At 42.6% G+C, this 25080-nt stretch overlaps 1 protein-coding gene across 1 annotated transcript in view; it reads right to left on the bottom strand.

Moving 5' to 3' along the window:
• The window catches only part of CDH20 (cadherin 20), a 119996-nt gene extending 95586 nt beyond the window's left edge, over positions 1 to 24410 (bottom strand). Inside the window, exon 1 of the mRNA XM_040074577.2 lies at positions 24263 to 24410. The gene's annotated coding sequence lies outside the window, so the exon portion shown is untranslated. The remainder of the gene's footprint in view (positions 1 to 24262) is intronic.
• Positions 24411 to 25080: the final 670 nt, after the last annotated feature.

Here is a 25080-nt window from a genome sequence, read left to right as displayed (position 1 = left end):
ACAGGACTTATTGAGCACAGTTGTGATGTCTATATTAGAAGCAAAATAATATAATGCACAATACTTGAATGGCATTTAAAGAAAATTTACTAAACAGTGTTAAAAATTTGAAGAAAAAAATACTTAATTTTATCTGTTCTCTCAGTGAGATACGGAGCTTTTGGGAAAAAGAATGCACCTCATCTTTCCTGTGACACATAGAACCTGACAAGAAGATCTGTGACTATATGTTGGCTGGGTCAAATTTAAGGGGAAGAAGAAAAGTTTTCATTTTTGCAAAAGCTTTTCACAGAGACCAAGACCTGGTGCTTTAGAATTTGAAGCTCTCTGCTGCTGAATGGGCTGAGTCTTCTTACACATTTTTGTACCCTAGTACTCAGCAGTCTTTTAGAAATGGTTTTGAATAATAAATAATAGCAGTGTAAGGTGTAGCTTTGCTTCTTTTTTCTCCAAGGTCTACTGATATTGTCTACCCTTTGCTATGTGCATTGGTGAGCCTAATATTTCAAAGGAATTCAGTGCCAAAATTCACATTAATCTCAGTGAAGTTGGATTCAGTCCTGATGCTTAAGATGCATCTGATAATTTTCAATCCTACCTTTATAAGCAAATATTTAATGCTTGAAGCATGGCATTATAATAACTGAGGTCTGCTGTCAGAGACATCTCTGCACTTCCAGAGTCACAGTGTTTTACCATAACTTTTCTAAGATATGCCCATTCCAGAGCAGGGGAAAGGCAAAGGAAGAAGGAACACATTTGCTACAGGCTCTCACTGATACCCTCCTGCAGCAAACATTGCCCACTGGTCTGAACTGGGCAAGTCAGAGAATGTTAACTATTTCATTTAGGCAGATGAGAAAGTGCTTTCCTTTCCTTGCAGTCTATCAGTCACTTTCATGAAATGATCGGTTTTACTAGCATCCACTGCAATGCACTCCATAAACTGGGAAGAAATACTCCTGAAGGCTTGAGGCAAGACTGAACACAATTTCAGAGGCCTTTTTCATAAGTGAAATCAACAATCCATGCTAACCCATTATTAGAAGTTCAAGGTGGAATTTCTATCCTGGGGGGGAAAAAAAAAAAAAGTTTTGAACACCCTCGATTCAAAGTCTGCAGTGGCTCTTGGAAGGGAAAAAGGACCCCATCACTCAAAAAAGTCTTATGTCTTTATAGTTTTTCTGCTCTACCTTTCTCGCCCTGACGTTATGTGAAAAAGCTCCCCAGAGAGGGATTTCAGTGTTGTTGCAGGAACTTGTCAGAAGAGTGCAGTGTATGGTAACAGAGAGCAGCGCTGATGTCACACAACAAATCTGGTCAGCAAAATCAATATCCCTCATTAGACAGGCTGACCCATCTGAAGCAAAGTTGTGGGTCCAAAATCTTGCCCAGCTTCACCATCTGGCCCAACAAGGGTTCTTACCTCTTCCCACTCAGGTCCCTTTGCTGGTCAGAGGTGCAGTGAGCACCTCCCTGTGCGAGGCTGGACCGGACCTCCTCTGTGATGCGCGGTGTGCAGGCTGCCTGCCGTGCCTGATGAGGTGACAACACACAAAGCCACCTCCATCTCTGGAACTCTGTGGAATTTTTACAGCAGAGTACATCTAATGGATGCTAGTAAAAACAAACTCCACTTGTTCTGTCACGAGAAGTAAAAAGGGCGAACACATCAACTGTATTTAGGTACTTACATTCTGCTCTAATTTTAAAGTAACCTACTTAGTATATAATTTTGTAGCCACGAAGTGTAATAGAATGTAGTCTACTAATGCATAACACTTTTCATCCTGTATGTTGTAGCCAGACAGCTTTTTACCATTAGTAAGTAATACACATATATTAATTAAGAACTGCAGTATAATACACAGGGTGCCCACGATTCTCCTCCTCTATCTTCTGCATGAAGAAAAAGAAAAGGAAAAAGGGTCACCTAATGTGACTAGAAGATGCATGCATAGCTAAGAATGAATACTAACTGTGTGCTCAAAAAAACCTATTAAAGCATTAGGGGGAGGCATTAGTAATCCAACATCATGTACTTTAGAACAACTGACTGCCAGAAAGAAAGATAGTGAGGACAAAACTAAAATAAAACAAACAAGGAAGCAAAAAAGAAGAAATTATGATTTCTTTGTGCAAGCTAACTGAAATATTTGTAGCAGGAATATGGGACTGTTTCAGTCACAAAACAGCCTGATTGAATGATAATCAAATTAATTATCTACATTAACTGAACAGTTGAGAGCCCAGGTTGAGATTTAATAAACCACACTGCATGAGGATGCTTAAAGATAAATCACAGCATGTGACTCTGTGAGCATAATTTATTTTAAAACACTCCACTGTTTCTGCAAATTGCATCTATTAAAGCTAAGCAGAATCTTCAAATCCTTTCAAAGCTGAGGACATTTTGACTGTGCTGTTTCTTGTTACTTAAGATGCACTTCACAGAATCACAGAATCACCCAATGGGTCAAGCTGGAAGGGACGCACAGTGGGTCACGTAGTCCAACCTCCCTGCTTAAAGCAAGGTCATCCCAGAGCACATGGCACAGGATTGCACCCAAGCAATTCTGGGAAGTCTCCAGTGAGAGAGACTCCACAACGTCCCTGGACAATCTGTTCAGTGTGAGATCACCTGCACAGTAAAGAAGTTCTTCCTCTTGTTCAAGTGGAACTTGTTATGCTCTAGTTTCAGCCCAGTGACTCTTTCCTATTGCTTGGAAAAACCAAGATCCTGTCTCCATCCTCTTGACACACTCCCTTCAGATACTTATAGGCATTGAAGAAATCTCTTCTCAGTCGTCCTCTCTCAAGGCTGAAGAAACACAACTTCCTCAGCCTTTCCTCATGAGAGAGATGCCCCCATCTTTCAATCGCCTTTGTCACCCCCTGCTGGACCTGATCCAGGAGCTCCATGTCTCTCTTGTACTGAGGAGCCCAGAACTGGACACAGCACCCCAAATGTGACCCCACCAGGGCTGAGGAGAGGGGCAGGATCACCTCCCTCAACCTGCTGACAGTGGTTTTCCTAATGCACACCAGGATTCCTTTTGGCCACAAGGACACACTGCTGGTTCATGGACAGCTTGTTGTCCACCAGGAACCCCTTTCCAGCACACCAGACCCCAGCTTGTGCTGGTCCATGGGGTTATTCTTCCTCAGGTGCAGGACCTGCATTTTCCTTCGCTGAATTTCAGAAAGTTCTACTCTGCCCAACTCTCCAACCTGTTGAGGTTGTTCTGAGGGGCTGCACAGCTCTCTGGGGTATCAGCCACTCCTCCCAGCTTTGTGCCATCAGAGGGGCCTCTGCCCCTTCATCCAACTCATTGGTGAATGTGTTAAACAATACTGGGCCCAGTATTGAACCTTGGGGGACACCACTAGTGACAGGCCTCCAACTGGATCCTGTGACAGTGATTACAACCCTCTGGGATTTGCTGTTCAGCCAGTTCTCAATCCACTTCAATTTGTATTTTCTCCTGTAATTCTTGATGAAATTTATGTGGCAGTCATGCTGGGAGGAAAAACATGGATCCAAACGTTTGCCCCCAATGGGATCAAAAGCTTGATCCCATTCCACCTTTTCCTATTTTCTCTCTTGAGCTTGCAGTCCCAAACACATTTGCTCCACCTATTTTCCTAACATACATGCCAATGGCCTGGGCACACGACCCTCTATGTATACAGCTACTCCTCATATTCATTTGTTGTCCCTATGTTAAAAGATGTCCAGGGCACAGTCAGCTGCTGATGGGGCTGGAGGAGATGTGGCCACAAGCTTGCGTCTTACTCAGAGACACACCCAGCTTTGCCCAAAACATGGGAAGGATGGTGCCAAATGGCTAATATGTCACGTCCTACCAGCCCTTTGATAACAGCCAGGGCAACTAAGAGGAGCGAGGCCAACCAGACTGCAACAGAGCTTCCTCCTCGTCTCCCAGCTTGCAAGACCCTGGGCACTGAGATTGTGCCAGGATGGGGGGTGTGGGAAATCATGGGGTGAGACAAAGCAGCCTCCCAGCTGCTACTTCCACAGGGTTTGTGGGAGGGCACAGCACGGCCCCAGCCCTGAGGGGCCACCTTCCACCTTGGCCGCTGGGTGCCTCTGGGATGTGGGGCAGCAGGGCTGTCAGCAGATCCATGGTGGGGAAGGGTGGCCTCAGGGCCAGGCGGCTCCTGGTGGTCCTGGCACGGGAACTGTGCTCCTGTCCCATGCAGGGACGTGGCACCTGTGCACGCTTGAGTGACGTGTGAACTCAGGACACACAAGGTTAATTACAATGCCACCTGTAGGAGGTACTTTCCCACAAATACAAACCTTCTGTTTTTTCCATATGCTCCCATATGGTCCAATTTTTCTTCATAAGCAGAGTTGTACTAGAGCTAAGAAATGACAGCAGAGCTTTACTTGTGTGCCTGTAATGTCAAAACCAGTCGTCACCTGACTTTGATAAATCCAGGGTTTAAAAAAAATGTATTTAAATAAATTTCATCTTTTCCTTTGACACTGTAACTTCAGAATAATTTGAATTCACAAGATACATAAAATTTGACAGATTTTGTCATGAAACATTTTCATTTGTGCCTGTCAAGAGGTCAGTGAGGAGACTCAGATTTTCTTATCTTGGTGTCTTCTCTGAAGCTTTCTCACTTCACACCCTTGCTGCAGTCCAAATATGCCCTGCTCTACACATGTAGAAAACATTACAGAAATCAGATACAGTCTCTGTTAATCTTGGGAGGAGCAGAAAAAACAGTTTGATAGTGATGCACTACAAAACACAGTAGTAATGTGTGATGTACTATAAAACACAGTATTAATCCCTCAAATAATAGCAGAATAAGCACAAATGTTCTTAATCAATTTCTACTAATTCTTATCAACAATAAGGAAAAAATCAGATAATAAAAATGCTTGAAGCATTTCAGGTTTCGCCACATGGCTTCTGAGAACAGACTTTGTTAGCAGATTGACTGAAATCTCTCTGGTTTTAGAGATGTGTGAATGGTTGTGAGAGGAATGCCTGAAACAAGTCACTTCTAGAGAATCTTTGAACAATAAAGAGCCTCTGTTTTCCAGTGAATTGTGCATATGCACACAAACGCTCATCCATAATGCGAGTTTAAAATAATCCTGAAGGGAGTGAGAGGGGGGAGGGACACATGGAAATAACTAGGCAGACTTTGACCCTTTGTGTCAGAAAACAAAGCCTTGTAGTTCAAATCTGAGATAGCAGTTCCCATTTGACATGGTTTCAACAGACATACACGCCTTCTGGCTTAAGCCTGTCCCTAAAGGATGCTAAAACCAAGCAAAGCTTGCTTACAATCCACCCAACCACAACACGATGGTTTTAAGTGGAAACAAATGAATGGAATAGATGTAATTAAAAGTCCAAACTGAATTAGTCAAAATCGCTACAGCTTCACTTTACAAAGTCAGTGAAGGGCAGGAATGGAGCATCTGGAATAGCTGTTTGGCACAGGGTCACTACGAAGATGAATTAGGGTTAATTTTCTGCTGGAGTGTAGGTCAGGCACTGTGCTGTGGCAGAACACTCAATTTACTGGGTATGTTTTGGCCTACTTAGAACTTTAGAAAATAAATATTACAATGTTAAATTAAATATGCTCTGTGACAAGGACTTGCAACATTGGGAGAATGTGATTTATATGCAATTGGCTCACATATACCATCTAATATGATATGCACAGTGTAATGAAAGCTCAAGGGTCTGATCTGCAGTGCAGAGATGCTTTACAATCCTCTTTCAGGTTGCACATTGTTTTTTCTTCCTCCTTTTTTTTTTTTAATGACTACATGAGTTAATTAGTGGTTATGTACTCTGTCTCTTTGCCTGGCCTAGCTTATCCCTACTGCAATAAATCTCTTTTCTTTCACTCTCCCAAGGATCATTACAACTTTAGCCAGCACTGTCAACAAAACTAATTGAAAGCGACCTGCTTTTAGGAGCACCTTAATGAAAAATGAAGGAGTTAAGAAACAAAATTCAATCAACTTTCGAATAGTCTTTAATTTCCTATTAATTCAGGCAAGTGCAGAGGCAGAAAACCCCTTACATTATCCCTTTTGTTTTCATTGCTGGCCCTATCATCCAGTTCTCCTTACATCTGTAGAATTAGAAATTATTATTTTTGTAACCTAAATCTCCCATCATTCTTTAATGTGGAACTAACAGTTTTACATTTTGTCTTTTTAACTGCTGCTGTACAAAAAAAAAAAAAAAAAAAAAAAAGACATGTACTTGCAAATAGCCTTCCTATTCTTTTTGCTAAACGTTTGGGTTCTTTTAATCAGGCAGGTCCAGATTCAGCAGAACTTTTATGGATGTCAAAGTCCACTTAAGCACTAACACAAATGATCTAAATCTTACTGCCTTTGATGACATTCAAGCACCTGCAGAAATCTGGGAAAAAGGCTGAACATGCAAGACTGAATAGTTATGGATTTTGTGAGGGCGGGCCTTGGTACCCAGACATGCACATACTGAACTTCAGGCAGGTGACCAAGTACTATTGAACCTGATAGAAATTAAACACGTGTGAAGATAAGCACTTCGCTACCGCTGCACTGGAGCTCACAATTTAGTGGAGTGGGCAGGAGTAAAGGAAACAATCTTGAGATAGCTTGATGGCTATACTGTTTCTTCTAACTAGTTTCACAGCCCATCCTTAGTTGTGGAGAAATAAGCCTGAAAATGGTTGAGTGGCTGATTTATTTCCTTCAGGGCAGCCCGAGCAAAATACTGAGAAAAGAAAAAAAAAAAAAAACACACAGAAGGGGAACACGAGACAGATGGGACTAAGGACTATTTGTGTTGCAGCAGGGCTTAGATGTCCCAGTAAAGCCTTGGGATCCCACAGCACGAAACGCTGTGCAAACGTGTCAGTGAGGGTGTTCAGTAAAGGGGAGCTGCCTGTGAACACTGCATGTGGAAGTCCCTTTGAAGTCAGCAGAGCCCAGGCAAGCAAGAGGTTTGTACTGCTGGGCCATCCGTTTCAAGCTGTATGATTGATTGCTGTCGAGTGTGCCACAGCAGAGGACAGGCTCTCTCATAGGATGGCCACCAAAGATATAATGAGCTGAGGAAGAAAAAAAAATAGGTCACAGATAATCTATTGGTTTTATTTAATAGTCCACTGTTTACTTCCTGTGAGTGCAAACATACCATTATTTCTCTTACTTCAAAAGAATAAAAATTCTATTTAGATTAAGTTTAAAACAGCACAGGTGACACGCAGTGTGGGATAAATGTTACCTTCATGCAAATGTACTCTCATTGATTACAGTAATAAGATATGCAGAGAAATATCAGAGGAATATAATTTGATCCTTTTCGGCAGCTACTCTGAAATCCACGCTGCAAGTAGTGTGTGTGCATTCACAGAAGAGGAAGAATAGTGAGGAGTCACAGCACAGCAGAACCTCCCCAGTGATGGCAAATTCCTGCTGCTTTAGAAGTGAACTGATGGCTACAGGGGGTCAGTGGACCTAGAAACAAGGTGAGCCCCCCAGTTCGTGAACCAGCAGTTTCAATGGTGCAATCATTGCTACAACACGCAGAAAAGGCTTAAACGCAAAGGCATACAGAAGAATGAAAGAAAGGAAAAAGTACCAGTCAGGAATAATTATCACAGTGTATAAAACTTTCCACTCCTTTATTATCATAAATTGCAAAGTTTTATTGATGCATATTTTATCACAGCACTCTTGCCATATGTGATCTGAAGATTCAGAGCCTGTCCCCGGGGACAACGGTACTGATATAGATAATCAAGAATTCCTTTTATGCTCCTCTCAACACAGCCACAGCTCAGATTGAAATTAACATCTTTTACAATGAAACACCAGTTTGCTGCCACAACTAGACATGACAGCTGGAGAGAGAGACCTGCTTATCCAGTTACTCCTTCAAGTCTCGGTTTCATTACAGCCATGAAGATGTAAACTAAGTACAAAGCAATGCGGACGGTCACTGAATACCAGAAAAATGAATCTGCATGCAACTTGCCAGATGAAGAAACGGGAAGAGAAATGTTTCCAAATAAATCCAGGGACGAAAAGCAAAGATCAGACGCAGTCCCTTAAAAAAACCCCAAAAAACAAAAAACCAAACGATGAAGAGGAATGCAAAATCTTTGAACTTTTGCTGCGTTCACTGCCTGGACTAGACTGGGTGATGCTTGCACACACACACATGTGGCACACAGGAGTGAAACCCACGGCCATAAAGAAACCCAGCATGGGGCTCTGTCCTGTTTAAATTCTCCAAAGCAACGATTTGACCTAGTGGAAGCACTAAGGCTGCTTAGGGTTGGTACTTGTTTCTGGTCATTTTTTTAGCTTGACTGCTTCCACCTGTACATTGTCCCTGTTTCTCACGCTGCTGAGAAGGGGGGCATGGAAGTTGTTTTACCCTGCTCCCCATGGGGTCAAACGTCACTGTAGGATCTGACGGTCTTCCCGTAGAGCATTAAACAACCAACATCTGCCATGCTCTCATCCTACTCCCAAGGGAGAACTGGGTATGCGTTTGTGCTCTTTTGTTTTGTTTTGGCATGAGTTTGTTTTTGTTGTGTTAAATCTACATGCTGGGTATGTTGGGAAGGAAAACAAGGGCAGCACCTCGCTTGTGTAGGAGAAGGTGGTAGGGTTTGAAATGGTCATTTGTTTCTGAGGAAGTTAGTTCCAAAGTCTCAGCCTGGTTTCCCAGAAGGTGCAGCTTCCTGCTGGCTGCTAGAGCTGATAGAAAGGTGCAAACTTCATAGACTGTCACAGGGAGCTGCAAGTGATAATGCACTGGAAAATTGCATCTGTTCCATGTGTAAAAGCAGTTCAAGTCCAGCTTCGAGCACTTGCCTACCTATCACAACATTTCAAAGGAGCCTGTTGCTTTGTTATATTACATGCTGGGACAATACATAGCAAAACCTACTCCGCTGATCATTGGCTTTTTTGTACTTCTTTTCTGATTAACACCCTACAACCTAGGGGTTGTCTCCAAACAGGGGCGCACAGAAGAGAGGTTATCAATGTGTTTTGAAACATGTAAGTGGGCAAATGTGTTGTTTGAGATGCAAGGATGCTCAAGAAACATTTAAAGGCTATTGCACACCTTCATGTTAGATCAGGAAAGAAGTATAAAAAAGAAGGCACCCACCACTTTTCTAACCTCATGTCTTTTGTCTTTCTACAGGCTGCACAAAACAGTACTTCTACATTTCAGTTCTGTGGATGAGCTCAGGGTAAAAGCACATGTAAAAGCAAGCCCACTTCTGGGTCACTATCAATTAAGACAGGGAAAGAGAAGGCCATGAAAGAAGACAGATATGTCTTCTGCTTTGTAAGGATCTAACTGAAATCATCAGCAAAAAAAAAAAAAAATAGCACTAGCACATTAGTGGGATGAGTCTTCAGATGATAAAAATGAGAGGGCAGGACCTCTCACCACCCTGCATTAGGAGACAGTCATTTTCACTTTCCTTAACCAAGGAATGTTTGGAATTTCCTGCTCCTCATCCCACTGGAAGGGCTCATCTCACTGGGAAAGGCTGATTCTCAAATACTCAGTCTTTTGCATTCCTGAAGGAGATTGCTTTTTGAGTTACTCATTCTGTCTTTCATTATATTTTTAATTGACACATTTCTCAGAGTTCACTATTATAGAATGCTGGCACTGGAAGTATTTAACAATGAAGATCTGCATGAAGGACACTTTGGAAGACTAGTTCAGATGACCAGGATTTCTCCAGTCTTACACACACACACAGACACACACACACACAGAGTGATGGCTGCAACCTCACTGCAACTATGAAGTCTTGATTAGTTAAGACTGTTTGAGAGAAATGCAACAGTACCTCTTAGTTTTCATTTTACAAGAGATTTAAGATGGAATAATTACTATGATCAATTTTTATATCAGATTGAAAAACAGAATTTCCATCCTGCAAGAAGTTATAGCATTTGGCATTTCTTCCAAATCAGACTAAAAAGCCCAATTAATGCAATTTATATTTCCAAAGAGTTCTTAAAATCAGTTTTAAAAGGCAAACCCTTTAACTCCTATGGTATCATATGGGTCATCTCCAAGTTTTAGAAATAAAATGTTTAGTGTTAAGGAGCGAGAGGAGTGTGGTGATCTTGCTCCTTCACTCCAGCTTCAGATGGCCAAAACTGAGAGCTGATATTCGTGACCCACTTGTCTCCATCTACCTATGGATCCCTCTCCCCAGACAGAATTAGAACCCCACCAGACAGGAGAACCTCACAGTGTGGCTGTTACCAAGAGGCTTCACAACAATGCAGCATCTCACTCCAATTACAAAATATATATGCCAGCCAGATTTTCCTGTGGGGCATTTTACTAGAAGGTCTATTTTCACTATGAACATTTTCAAATTTAATTATCAACAGAGAAATACTTAATTGGACACTTTAATGATCAAACCTAGTTGGTTTTTTACAACTTGCTTTTTTGAATCCTTTGAGTGGGACTATCAAGGCAGAATATCAAGTCAGAAGTCTAGTATCAAACTAGAATCTCAGTTTGATTTGTAAATAAGAAAAGACTAAAAAGCATTGGAGATTAATCTTTCTTCATGGCCTCAAGTTTTAAAAGTGTGTTTTATAAACAACTTTTTAATAATTCTTTTTATGGCAATATTGATTTAAAACATTATTTTACAACTGGAAATCAAGAAGCACACTGGAACACTTTTCCATAAAACTTTCAATAAGGTAGAGACCTCACTGGGCATCTGTGCAAGGTCTATCATGACATATAGAATGACCACGCCAGAGGGTGCTGGGCTCATCATTGTAACAGAACAGTAACAATAAATTAATTAAAAAAAAAAAAAAATCAGAGACAATCGAGCAATCAAAAATCAGTTGCTTACTACAAAGAAAACTCAGACCCTCTCTGAGCGAAATGTATTCTCACCAGCATAACCCCACTGAAACCAGCGAAACTTGCATTATTGTATTAAAGAGCAGAGTAACAGAGACATGCCATGTTGTAAAAGTTTTTTTCATCTTTCTTTGAATTAATGACATGGGTCATTGTCCCAGACACCAGTCTGTCCTTGCATAGTAAATCCTGGATCTTTCATATAGATGGGCTGTAATTAGAACTAAAACATGGCCTATGGGGAAAGATCCTTCCCCACTTAAATCTCATTGTTTTCATTGCCGTGCTGGTGTAAATGGTATTTTTATGTATGTGTCCAGAAGAGAACACAATTGCTATATTTCTTCTCTGCTGCTGCAATATTAGCATTCAAAAAGCAGTATTTTACAAAAGTCATATAAACACAGTGCTTCCAACACAATCAGTTTTGTTGGAATTATTTTACGCCATCTTTCATCCTTGAAATGATATTCCTTCCTTTGTGGAATGTTTGAAAACTTAAAAAATTCTGAACTTATTTGAAGTAAGATTCAACAGTACATTAACCGGTAAAAATCAAAGTACTTCTTTTTCTCCCCAAGCCCAGAAGAATTAATTTTGTTGCCACTAAAGAAAAACAGGCACCCAACTTTTGAACAGAAACTGACCTAATATCTCTGAAAACCCTGCATGCAATTAGCTTCTTGTAAGAGCCATCTTTCAAGCAGTCTTTTTCTGCCTCTGAACTCCAAAAGCTGCTCATGAGATCCAGCAAAATTAGGATATTAATAGAGAACCATTTATCAAGCTCGATGGGTTTCTCAGAGGCACACTTGTCTAGTTAACCAGCACTGTCAGGGTATCTTTTAAAGCAAACAATACTGTTAAGGGCCTCCTTATAATTTCTATTCCAGGTTTTTTGCAAGTGTCTGTCCAGCAATGGAAGCAATGGTGGCCTAGGAAGTGGTGCTCAGACAGCAGAGGGTCTCCCCAGAAACGGAGCCCTCCTTGGCTATGGGGTGGTGTGGCAGCCTTGTCTCGAGATGCCGAGATGTCCAAAGGGGGGAATCCTGGCACAGCAGGGTGTACGCCTGCCCCTCGCAGTGCTGTGAGCATGTGAAGTCACTGGTGGGTGTCCACAGCAAAGAGTGCTGCTGCCCTCCTGATCCCAGGGACTGCAGCCCATTTCTCAGAAACTTTGGCCTAGGCTGAAAAGAGGAAAATAGCTGGTGAACTGGGATGGCAAATTCATGGTATGGGATTGGGAACCAGGGGCTGACTCCAGTGCTTGGTTTTTCTGTTGCCTTTCTCCTTGAGGGCCCACAATGTTCTCTGGGTTTGTTTTACCTTCACTCTGCCTTCTGTTCAACAGCATTTCGGTTTTCGAGATATATTCTCTTCAAGAAAAAAAAGCAATTTTTCTTTCCACCAGAAACATATGAACTTCAGCCTTTTCTAGGAAAAGATTTCTCAGATCAGGGCTCCTTCTTGTCACTTTGAGACACAAACCACAATCCTGACCTCTTTATTACTAAGTGTGATTGCTCTGACAGGTCTTTTGTCTGAGCATTTTCTAAAGGCTTTGGTCTCCCTCTAAAACACGATGATTTTAAAACCTAAGCTTTGACAAAACAGAACTGTGATCTCTCAGCTCTGGTATTTGGACTGCAACCACTTTGATGGAGCACTATGCCCTATGAGTTTGTACTGCAGGGGGATCTGCATATTACCTAGCACCTGCAGGCACCTCTAAACCACAAACTAGAACTAATAATACAAGTTTTACCTTTGTCTGGTGATTCAGTCTCAGAAATATAACCTGATGGATGTCCTCAAGCACTCAGATCCACTGTGTGGACAAAAGCTACAAAATCCCTGTTGTTATCAGTGGATTCAAAGCTGAACTCAAACGCTGCTCTTTTCTAGGCATATAATCCCATCAGACTGTGAGCCTTTGGCTTTGGCAATAGAGTGTCCAACAGTGCCAGAAGTTGTGATAAGGCAGGACACTTACCCCACCCCATCTCTGCCTCCTTTTCCACCCAGACTCACATGGCTGTGCTAGCAACACTCATTTACTGGCACCAGTACAGCACAAGTTTCAGATAAAGGAGCACCATTTTCTGCAGTCCTATTCCTTAAACATTTATTGTCACATCTGTGATTTTTTTTCTAGTTCCAGGGTTTTATATAAGACAGGAACATTGAGGTTATCTGATCAACTGATGTTGACAATACCCCACACATGGCAGAGGACAAGAGGATAAAGCACTGTAGGCATTGTGAATGCTGTGTCTTCCTCCTTTCCCTTTTTATTTTCTCTAAACATTACTGGAGAAGAATGTACTGCAAAGTCATAAATAAAGTATACTTGTCAGAAGCTATGTTCCTAAAATATTCTAACGGTTTGTTTGCGTTCTCTCCATAAATTGTTTATTGGTCAATATGGACAGAATATGCAAATGCATCCTCCTTTGCAGTTCACTGATATTACCTCCATTTAAAATACTTTCATCTAGTATTAAGCTTCAAAGAAATCCCCCACTTTCCACCCTTTTTTCATTGATGAGAAATTTTGTAATGCTGAACATTTAACTATGCAGCATTATGTTACCCTGTGTTTCTTATCCTTAAGAAGACGGACAGCATGAAATGACTGTATGATTTTTAAAGTTACTGTCAAAGGTGGGGTTATGTAGCTGGGGTGATGCTTTTTGAGTTGTCTCCATCTACACAGTCAAGCAAATAAATAAAAATGTCTGTAGAAAGTAAGTTTCTAATTTATATTTTTATTTCCCTGTGTCATGTGAATGTTCTTCAAGTAACAGGCCGACACTGTGAAATGGTACCCTGGTGAGTAAATTATTACAGAAAGAAGTTTATCAAGGCAGTGATTTCAGTGTCTGAATAGACCACGAGCATACAGAACAGGAAAGATCTCTTTAGTCAGAGAAGACACCAACCTTTAACACAGAAAACAGACATTCTTCTAACTCTCCTAGAGCCCTGCAAAGCAGGGTGGTCTTCCAATAAAACAATCATCCTGCACAGGGTGATATTTTAAATCAGAAGTTAAGTGGTTCAGGCCCCTCTAGATAGTTCCTAAAGAGGTAAAAAAAATAAGACCAGTAGACTTAAAAATGCTTTTAAATGCATACCATGGTTCATGGATTGACTATTTACAGCTAGTAAGTCAAACCTGTTACACCTGGTAATTGCCTCTTCAACAAATAACTTAATAAGTTCCCAAAGAAAAGAAGGCAATTTATCTCAAAATAAAAAGTTTTGGTCCACCAACTCTTTGAGGACAATTTGGTAGGTAACTGTAACTACATGGGGAATTTGGATGCTCAGCGATCATTAAAAATAATGGGAACTTAAGTGTCCAGATCCTACAGCAGTTTCAAAACTCTTAGCCATACTCTCCTGGGACAACAATTTTTTGCCCACTGCAAAGGTATTAAAAACTCAGAAAAGAAAGAGAACAAACTGCATAAAACCCTAGCGTCAGATGGTTATCTATGAGCATTTTACTGATATTTTACTAAATTGACACAATGAAGAAGAAAACAGAACACCTTATAATTTAGTTTTGATACTGCAGTTATTGACATTTCAACAAAACAAGGACTTCACAGCCAAAGGGTTCACTGGCAACAGGATTAAAGTGACAAAAGATTTTAATAAGAATGCATTTTCTGAGCTTAGGAATTCGTAGTAAAAAATTAACACCTACCTGCCACAAAAGCATATATGTTGTTCTGCACAAACACCTGTACAGCCCAGTAGGGGATTACAGAGGTAATGCAATGGAGCTCTTTCTCCCAAGGGTGAGAAACAAATGAGGTGGAGATAGCAAACAGTAGTAGGGAAAAGTTATGAGCTATACTGGGTATCACTGCTGTTAGCCATGGTTGATTCACTGCCTCACTAACAGCCGCCTGTTTAGCAGGCTGTAATAGAAATGAGTCTTTAACGGGAGCCCCTTCTCCTGCGCAGAGCAGCAGGACAGCAAAGGAGGGCACTTGAAGAGCTACATGGGCCAAACAAGGCCCATGGGAAGGCAAGGAAAACAGACAGGCAGAGGTTGACAGCTCAGTGTTGAGTTGCTCTCTTTTCTTTCTCTCCTTTGCTTCCATTATCGCTTCTACGCATTTGAATCCAGCATCCAGTTCCTTTGTCCTCCACTTCATGCTGAGATGTACCCTGGGCACGAGACAGCAGGAGCCCACCTGGAAGAGTGGAGCCTCAACCACAGTGTATTTAACCCAGTGCCCTTAGCGGCACCACTGAGCTCACCCTCATGAGGATTCACCTTTCCCAAGTCTATACTACACAAAAAAAAGGTTTAGCCATGGTTCAGACCAGCATTTCCATACAACAGCTGCGTTTTGTATATAGGCCTAATATCTACAACACGTTGCTGACAGATGCCTTTCTCTTGGCATACTGATGAGCTACAACCTGAAACCACATGCAAATCTAGAAATATGATTTTTTTTAATATCCCCAGTCCCCCTCCCGCCCCAATATTCTTTAGTCACCCCAGAGACTTCTTGTGGGATCCAGATGCTGTTATTCCAATCCCTATCTGTTACCACAAACTCCTCTGCTTTCTGCCATGCTCATTTACAACCCTATGGAATAGTTATTTGCCTTCTTTTTGTATTAGTCTCTTTCCAAGCCAGAGCCAAATTCTATACTTGCCACCTATCAGATCAGTCCTGTTTTTGTCTCTGTTACTGTATGAAGACATTTGTCATTTCTGTCTGTCTGCCTCACTATACAAATCCTGTTTTCTTGCCCTCCTGCAGGTTCTCTCTCTGTTCAGTCTCCTCAAGGTTTTGTTGCTATTATCATCATTTTCCCTCAGCATGCTCTCTGTCCTCTTGAAGGCTGGTTTGACAGATCCTCTCTTGTCATCTGCTTGAAGGCTGATTTCAGCTCTTCCCTGCAGCACTCTGCCTATGCGCCTCCTCCGCTACAAGTGTTCCATGTGGAGCTTGTTCCACCGGAGCTGCTCCCCGTGGCCCTTCCTCCCGAGGAGCGTCTCCAAGACAGAAGGTGCACAGGGCTGTGGGCCACGGAGCCGGTCTGATAATGTCAACAGCTGACTGCTGCCTCTCCAACAGGCCTGGCAGCCCTTCCCCTTGTCATTATCAAGGACGTGCACTAGTCATCTCCTCTGGGTGTCCGTGGGGTGCCCAGAAAAGATGGTGTTTAACCTTGCTATTGGGATAAATTTACCACCTTGTGCTCACTCCTCATGCATTGTTTGCACGGAGCCTGTCCATTTCCGTATCACTTTCTGAAGGAGACAGAGCAGCAGCTCCTCTCAGGAGGTACGGTAGCTGCACGCAGCCCTCCTCTGACATTGAAAGAAACTGAGTGTCCAATTAAAACACACAGGCACCACTGATACACAGTCATCCCACACTCTCCTTTCTGGGAAAGCATTTTTCTGTCCTTAGGCCCTTCATGAGGCCTGCAGATTTCCCCTTTATTTCTCCACTCTCTTCCTTAAAAACATATTTTTGCTCTGAAGCTTTAATATATTACACCTGCGGGTCAAGTAATACATAATATTTACTTTAATGGTTAATGTCCTCCAGATTATGCATGGATTGGGGGATGCTTGGGGCAAAACTTCAAAATTTATTTGAAGGGAAATGCTTCTTTTCATTAAGGAAGCTCCCTTCCAGAAGTCAGTCTTCTAGTTCACACAGGGAGTCACCATAACTTCACCTCTTAAAGCCTGTCTTTCCTCTTCAAATGTATCTCAAAATTTAGAAAATAGACTAATTTCAGCAATGGGCTAAGCACAGAGAAGGTACTCTGTAATCTAGTGAAGTACCTATATTATTCTTAAGAGATTTGCCAACTCGCGATCTACTACTGCTATTTTAATTTATGTTACATCGTGATTGCAATTCTAAATTAAACTCATACAGGCAAGAAAATTTATAGCTAAGCCTTTCTGTCAATCCTTAACTTTCTTCGCAGTAACAAAATGACATATTGCAAGGGCTCTCGACCGCGTCTCACAATACCTAGGCATGCACAAAGGTTAATGAATGTATTGGATTTGAGTGACAAGGTTTTGGTAGCTGTGGGGCTACGGGGGTGTTGATATGAGAGCTGCCAGAAGCTTCCCACATGTTCATTACAGCCAATGTCCACTGATTCCAGGATGGACCCACTGCTGGCCAGGGCTGAGCCCATCAGCAACGATGGCACCGCCTCTGGGGTAACTTATTTAAGAAGGTGAGACCACCAGCTGCAGCTGGAGAGAGGAGTGAGAACACGTGAGAGAAACAGCACTGCAGAGATTCCCCTGCAGCCCCTGGTGAAGACCACGGTGAGGCAGCCGTGACCCTGCAGCCCCTGGAGGACCCCACACTGAAGCAAGTGGATGCACAAAGGTGGCTGTGACCCCCACGGGGAGCCCATGCCATAGCAGGCTCATGGCAGGACCTGTGGATGTGTGTAGAGAGCCCATGGTGAAGGTAACCTATGCAGGCAGGATTTATGATCGATCCTGCAGGGGACCCATGCTCGAGCACTTCATGGAGAACTGCAGCCCATGGGGAGGACCCGTGTTGGAGCAGTTTGTGGAGAACTGAGTCTCTGTGGGAGGGACTCCATGCTGGAGCAGGGGAAGAGTGCTAGGAATCCTTCCCATGAGGAAGGAGAAGCAGGGACACGGTATAATGAACTGACTTCAGCCCAAATTTCCTGTCCTCCTGTTCCACGGGGAGGCAGAGAAACTGGGAATGAAGTTGAGTCTGGGGAGAAGAGCTGTATAGTAAATTAAATTGATTTTCCTAAGTTGTTTTGCTGGTAACAGTAACTGGTGAGGGATGTCCCCTGTCCTCAACTTGACCTCACTGTATTTTCATTGTCTTTTGTCTCTCCTGTTCAGCTGAAGGGAGAGAGTGGCTTTGGTGGGCACTGGGGTCCAGCCAGGATCAACATACTCCAATTACACAGCTGCATTTTTTACCTTTGATTTGCTAAAAGGAGTCATGTAGAAGAACTGAGCCCCGGTGTACTGTCTTTCTGAAAACTCTTAGCATCTCTTGGGCTAGGCTGTCAGGCGCTGCACAGCTCAACAGGGCAAACCCTACAACTTTCAGTGAATGATTGTTCCATTGGGCATCTGCACAGAAGCAGGAAAGGCATCAGTCCTTCTGAAAAAAGTAAAATAATTTACAGAAATATTTTACTGAGAAACAAATCCACATGTTTTCCCCAGGGGCCCCATGGCAGCCCTAGCCAATTCCATTCCTTCCCTCTTTGGTGAGGACATGAACTAATGGCATGGGTGCACAAGAGCATCCCAATGCTGTCACTGCTAGAAAGGAGATGACACAGATGGCAAAAAAGGAGAAAACCAAGAGGGAAATTCAGAAGGCAGCCCCCTGTGTATTACCCAAACACCTCTGTGTTTCACTGGTTCCAGGTTAAGCTTGGACTCTTTTGGGGTATCAACCCCTGAATGCTCAGGTTTTTGAAGAGCCATTTCAAAAATCGTCACAGTCAAACACTTTTAACATACAGAATGCATTTAGTAGTGTAACTTGAATTTATTTCTTAGAATATGAATTACACTTACGCTTTTCAAAACAAAAGAAGTAGTTTAAAAATTGCAACTGCCTGTGATTGCATGAAATGCTCCTTTCATCCATTCATTCTGTAAATGAGGACCCGAGTCAACTCCTTCACAACAGTTACGGTTTCTCAAGTCTGCAAACACTTTTCAAATGCGTGCTCTATCTTTTGGAATGCCATCAAGACATGCTTGCTAGTGTTGTAGCTGGTGAATTTTAAGTGTTTAGCTTTCAGATGAAATGCATGTATCTATGTTAAAAATTCCTCTGAAAAAAAGTAGGTCTTATACATGTGTTGCTGTCAGTTTTCACAGTTCTATCCTTTTTTTAATTACCCAAGGCATCCTGATTACAGAGCTACAAAGTAATCTATTTAAAGCTGGGTTTTACAGTGATCTAATGGGCACAAAAACCATATGGAATTAGAAAACATTTACTTCTCTTTCCCTTCTTCTTATATTGCCAAATATTTTTAAATCAAACTTGTTTTAAAAAACAAATATTCCCAGGGTAAGGACTTTCATATCAACTTCTGGTTGTTTCTGTTGAATTAGAAACCTCTGGCAATTTTTTTCCTACTGAAATGTAAATGATGACATATCGCTAACTAGCAGCATTACACCACTAAAATACTAGGATGTGTCTTGCTTGCCTCAAACTTCCCTCTCCTTAAGTGCAATGCCTTAGAGGCAGCAGTGTTTAAATGGTACAAAGTACTCTACTAGCACCAGCCTGAATCTTTATTTAGGAGAACAAGCTTCACATTCTTCCCTGCTAACACAGTATATGGGCATGTTCGGCTCCTCCATAAAACACACTCATACACTATTACTGTCTAACCCAAGGCACAGCACTGACATGACAGATTCATGTTCCCAGCTGTGACATAAGGGCTCTTTGACAATACCACAGTGAAAGCCCTATTAAGAAAACATGTGCCGGACAGTGCATCTGATGCAGTTAAATGCTATAAAAGATTTTCCAGGTGTTAATGAGTTGCACGAGTAGAATGAAAATGAGGGGGATCCGTGCGCTTGGAAATTCTCAAGGAGTAGGACTCGGGCTCTCAGAGAGACGGACAAACAGCGCTTTATAAGCACCACTGGCCACACTCTGCACCTGACCACACGAGGTGATGAGCGACCCCGACTATTCACTGGGGGAACTGTTCACTGAGGATCGTTTGCATGGGAAAAGACAGACTTTCATGTCTTCCTGCACTTTACTACATCCTTTTTACTTTGCTCTATTTGGGAAAAAGCACTAGTTATTTTCCCCCTTTTAAGTTTTTTTTTTTTTTTTCCCTCCCTAAAGAGAAGGAAAAAATGCCTGTTGCTTCTTGTTTTTAGTTTTATGAGGGATTGAGCTTGACACAGTATAGATAAGAAATTGTCTTTTAGCTTGTGTTAAAATATCACTACTTAGAGTTTATGTTTTAAAGGACAGACATACAGTCTGTTGCACACCTTGAAACAGAGGTGGATGAAATTTTTCAAGACAATGTTGAGGCCTAATATATATTCCTTTAAGATATGTATAAAATCATATGTATGGGCTGCCCTGAGAATTTCAACCACTTCAAAGTATATGCATATGTTATTTTGTACAACAGCTACATGCAGGAGAATTGTTTATTCATATAATCTACTGACTTGATAAAAGATTGTTTCATTTCCTTAGCATGCGTGAATTTTATGGTTACTCTCCTTGAGGTGATAAGTTTTGTTTTATCTACATATGACAGGTACAGTGAGGGAAGGCTGCAATGCAGATTTTTTCATGCTGTTGTGACCACAATCTCAGTCTTAATCCTGGCATACAACTGTATCTAGGGAAAAAAAAAAAAAAAAAGAAAAGAAAAGAAAAAAAAAGGATAATTTTGTCGCCATGCTAATTTCAGCCTGATTTTCTGAAAAGGGGAAGCTCCCAGTAATATGAGAACCAATGGAGTGTCTCCTCTCAGAAGTTAATTTAGAACCACCCATTATATTTCCCACAGAAAAGTCAATACTATTTTATCTTTCATTTCCAATCTAATATCCCAAGTTGTCTACCCACTCTTCCTCCGCCCCAACAGAGTTACTTAAATTAACTTGGAGCACTAAATTTTCTTAAAGGCATAAGAAGACTAGGTGGAGAGAATAAGCAAACCACTATAATAACACATTGACACAGATTCTTGAAATTCATGTCTTAAGGGTTAAATTCCTCTGGCTTGCCAGGTGTTCCGTGCAAATGTTGCATTCACAGAACGTAGTATCTGACCATTTAACCATATGTCAAACAATCTTTGCTATGACAACCAGATGTAGACATTGCCATGGAATGAAATTATCATTTTATTAATTACCCTTTAATTAGTTGATACAGGAGAGAGAACATGCAGTAATTTAGATATAATTGGCCTGACTGAGACTCAGTACTTAAAGGGATGGAGTCTGTTTGTGAGACTACTTGTTATGAATAAAAATTATGTCTGTGACAATGCAATTTTATTATAAAGATGTACTATGCATTTCAAACAGTCTAAGTTAGTATTAAGGATAGGTGTAAGATAGTATCCAAGATTCTAGCTACATTTTGATGGAAAATATTTTCCTTGAATAAAGTTTGTAATCCTCTGTGTTATAACAATGCAAGAAAGACCCCTTACCAAACTCACTGTGATGCCCAAAGTGTTTTTTCAATGAATTTTATTACAGAAATGAGGAGCCACTTGCACTTCAGACTCTTCTCAAAGACTTTTTAGCAATCTCCAAATTATTGCAGACATTCGAGACATGGTATTTGTGCAAGGGGTACACCATGCAAATTGTTTGAAACACTCTTTGACAAAACACTGTTACCAGAAACTTGAGCAGAACCTCTTATGTAATGACTTGCCACTACACTTTTTGGATTTTTGTAAGAAAGTGGAACATCCCTAGATTTCTTGGACTAAATAGGTGCAAATAAATTTAGCAGCATGCCCCTCTAGACTGTAGCAATAGGTGAACGTCTTGAGGACATTCTTTCAGCACAGATTGCTGTGAAATCAGGAATACTCTTCACAGACTGAGTATTGAGTATCACTGTACCAGGACAGAGCACATTCAACAGCTTGATAAAAATGCTTGTAAAGTGGATCTTAACATTGGTCCTTACATACCCAGCTGTTAAGAGATGTTTTTGACATTCTGGAGCCATCATTCTGTCCTTGCTCTTCTAAACTTTGAGAGAAGACTTCAGTGTGTTATATTAGTTTTGTACTTTCAGATGGACAACATGCCTCATGTTTTTGCCTCTTGTCTTTCCACAAAAATCTCAGAAAGTGCAGGTCAAAACCTTCAGCAAACACAGCTTCAACAGAATATAACAAACTGCTTTACTTTTCAGAGCTGAATGAAAGCTCCCTCCTATTTTTTCTCATGATGGGTAGCTTCCTAGTTTTCTGCATGCACAGAAATTATACCTAACTGAATTACTTCTAAAATATTTGCCAGTTGCAGAATGTTTATTTATTTCTTTATGATGGATGTGCAGGCTATATAAATGTCTCTGAGCCAAATGAGTCTTTCATGTAACTGTTGTAAGGTCAAGGAAGTTATACAAAATATAAGCCTGTTTCCTTCACCATTCGACTTTGAGAAATCCTTCCACCTCGCTTAAATGACTATGGACTGCTTTTGAAGTTTGTTGTCCTTTCTCTTTTTAAACATACCATCCTTCCACCCTTTCTGACGGTTAATTCACTATTATGCTTCTTTAGCACAAATGTGTATATATATATATACACACATATATATATATGTGGAAAAACATGTTATATAGGAAAGCAAAACACCTTCTGCCTAGGGTGCCATCTTCCAGTTAATATCAGTAAGTCATACTCTGTTGCTTATAAGTGCATCTTGCTCAACAACATATCATCACCTCCAGTACAAACACTCACAGGTTGTAGCTTCCTGCTGGTGTCACAGGGAATAGCTAACACAGTGCAACAAGAGATCATTTCATTAGATTACCATGAAAGAATCACCGCTGCAAAGACCTTGAGCTGAACAGGGACACAATCGCAGTGTTAAAAACTCGAAACAGTTTACCATTAAAGCCTTGTGTGACTGCTTGAGAAATGTCTTCGAGCAGCACAAAAGCTGGCACCATTAGCTTTCATCCCTGCTGAGTTGGCAATAAAGTGCAGACATAAGTAAAATGCATTAATTGGTATTAGTCAATCTAGTTAAGATGTTCATTCTCCAGGCATCTTCAGATTTAATTTCCATAAAACAGGATTTCTTTAAGTCTCATAATTTGATTTTGTCCAGCCGAAAATGATATTGACACAGTGGCAGCAAAAGCACAATTACACCCCAGCTTTACAAAGGTGCTCTCTATCTAAATAGACTGGGACCCACGTGCTCCCAGTTTCACACACACACACAGACACACACAGAGAAAAAAAGCAACCCGCATTAAAAAAAACCACAAAAAAACAACAAAAAGACAACTGCAAAAGAGGAAAAACTGATGCATTTTCCTATCATTTTCCTATTGCTATTTTTCCTCCTTTTCCTCCGTATTTTTCCTACTGTGCACTACTGATTACTGCACTTTAAGATCAGAATGAACAATTAACTGCCTAATTATTCCAGTCACACCAAGCCACAATGAAATCTTTATTCAGTGTTTACAGCAATCTTTGGCAGAGACTGTCTTGCTGTTTTTAAACCAAGAAGAACTGCTCCCTTTGGCTCCCTTCAGCATCAGCTGCCTGGGTTTCAGAGCTGGATGCCAATAATCAGCCTCCTTTTTCTCTTCCAAAGTGGCAATTTTTTTTTTTTCTTTTTTTTTTTAAGGGTGAAAAGACCTATTCTCATCAACTCCCCATATATTCTGCCTGATTTATGTCCCAGCCACTGGGTCTCTTCCTTCCGCATCTTTTACCATTTGTGTCCCCCCGCACCCCCTCCGCGCCTCTCCCGCAGCGCCCGCCGAGTCCCGGAGCCCCCGGACACCCCCGGAGCTCCCGGACACCCCCGGACAGGGGGGCGCTTCTTCCTCGGGAGCCCCGGCGAGGGGGCGGGAGGCGGCGGGGGGGATAATTTCCAGCTCTGGCTGTACAGCATCCACACACATCCATCCGCACACGCACGCCTTTCCCCATAGTTTTTTCTCGTTCTGCCGAAATCCCGGAGGAGGCTCCCCGCCCTGCAAAGTTGGAGGGAGCCGCTCCATGCGCCGGGCGGCTCATTCCGCCCTTTCTCCGTCCCCCCGACCTGCTCCCCTCTCCCGATGGGCAGCCGCGCCGCCGGGACGCTCCGAGCCCCGCTCCGCCCGGCGCTGCCCGGCGCTGCCGCCGCGGCAGAGCGCCCGCGGAGCGGGGGGAAGCTCGTCCCAGCCAAACTCCAGAGCCACCCGGAGTGGGCTCGCTCCCTTCCCCACCGCCTCCTCCTCGCCCTCTGACTGCGGCTGGACAGCCAGGGGGTCGGGGAAAGAAGTAAAAAAAAAAATAAAAAAAAAAAAAATAGGAGGAACAACTAAGGTTAAAAGAATAGTGAAACCCTAAGGAGAAAAAGGAAGAAAAAGTAAAGAAGAGAGGGAAAAAAAAAAAAAAAAAAGGAAAGGGGGAAAAAGAAGAAAGAAGGGAATAAAGGAAACAAAATAAGGAAAATGAGACAAGGAAAAGGAGAGGGAGAAAGAGGGGGAAAAGGAAAACAACAGAAGAAAAAGTCGGCGAAGGAGAGGTCGGGTTACCTTGCGGCGTGCAGGAGCTGCCGACTGCCTTCCTGGCGACGGGACTTCCCTCCTGGGCCGGCTGCGCCCCTCACATGCCCGCGCCCCGCGTTCCGCTGGCGCGGAGGGAGCTGCCGCTCGCCCTGGCTCCGGCTGCCGAGAGACGCTCGGGCTGGGGGGGCTGCGCGGGGCCGCAGGCGGAGGAGGAGGAGGAGGAGGAGGAGGAGGAAGGAGCCCCGCGGCCGCCCCGCTGCCCGGAGCTGCCCGCGGGAAGCTGCCGCCGCTGCCCCTGGCTCGGCCGCCCGTGGATATCGCGGCGGGTCTCACGCCGCCGCGGGGACCTGCGGGAGGCGATTGGAGCCGGGGAGCTGCGCCCTCCTGCGCCGCCCCCCGCCCTCCTTCCCGGGGAACCCCCCGCCCCAGCTGCGGGCCCCGGGCTCCACGCAGCCCCTCGGCTGTGGGAGAGCGACCCCGGCTGTCCCCTCCGCGGGGCCGGTTACATCTCGGGAGGATTCCAAAACGCACCGCGTTGGCTGCGAGAGGATGGGCTGCTGAGGTAGACCAAAAGTCACACCGGAGTGGCGCAGCGGTCCTTTTTTTAACTAAAAGGGTACGAAGATGAAAGCTAAATTTCTTTGGAAGTCTGGCTTTTAGTTAATAAACATGCTGAGATTAATGTCAGAGCTACTTTTATGAGAGCAAGCAGTAGAGTTTCCTGGAGGGTTTGTGTAAGACTTTGGAAACCAAACAACCGAATAATAAAGGGGTTTTACATCCACCTTTAGAGATAATTTTAGCGTTCATAAAAACTGCCAGGCTTGCTGAAATACTCCCCATCC

The sequence above is a fragment of the Hirundo rustica genome, chromosome 1 (assembly GCF_015227805.2).
Source record: "Hirundo rustica isolate bHirRus1 chromosome 1, bHirRus1.pri.v3, whole genome shotgun sequence".
Taxonomy (NCBI): Eukaryota; Metazoa; Chordata; class Aves; order Passeriformes; family Hirundinidae; genus Hirundo; species Hirundo rustica.
Note: the sequence above shows the minus strand (reverse complement) of the source record. Positions and strands in the feature narration are given on the sequence as shown.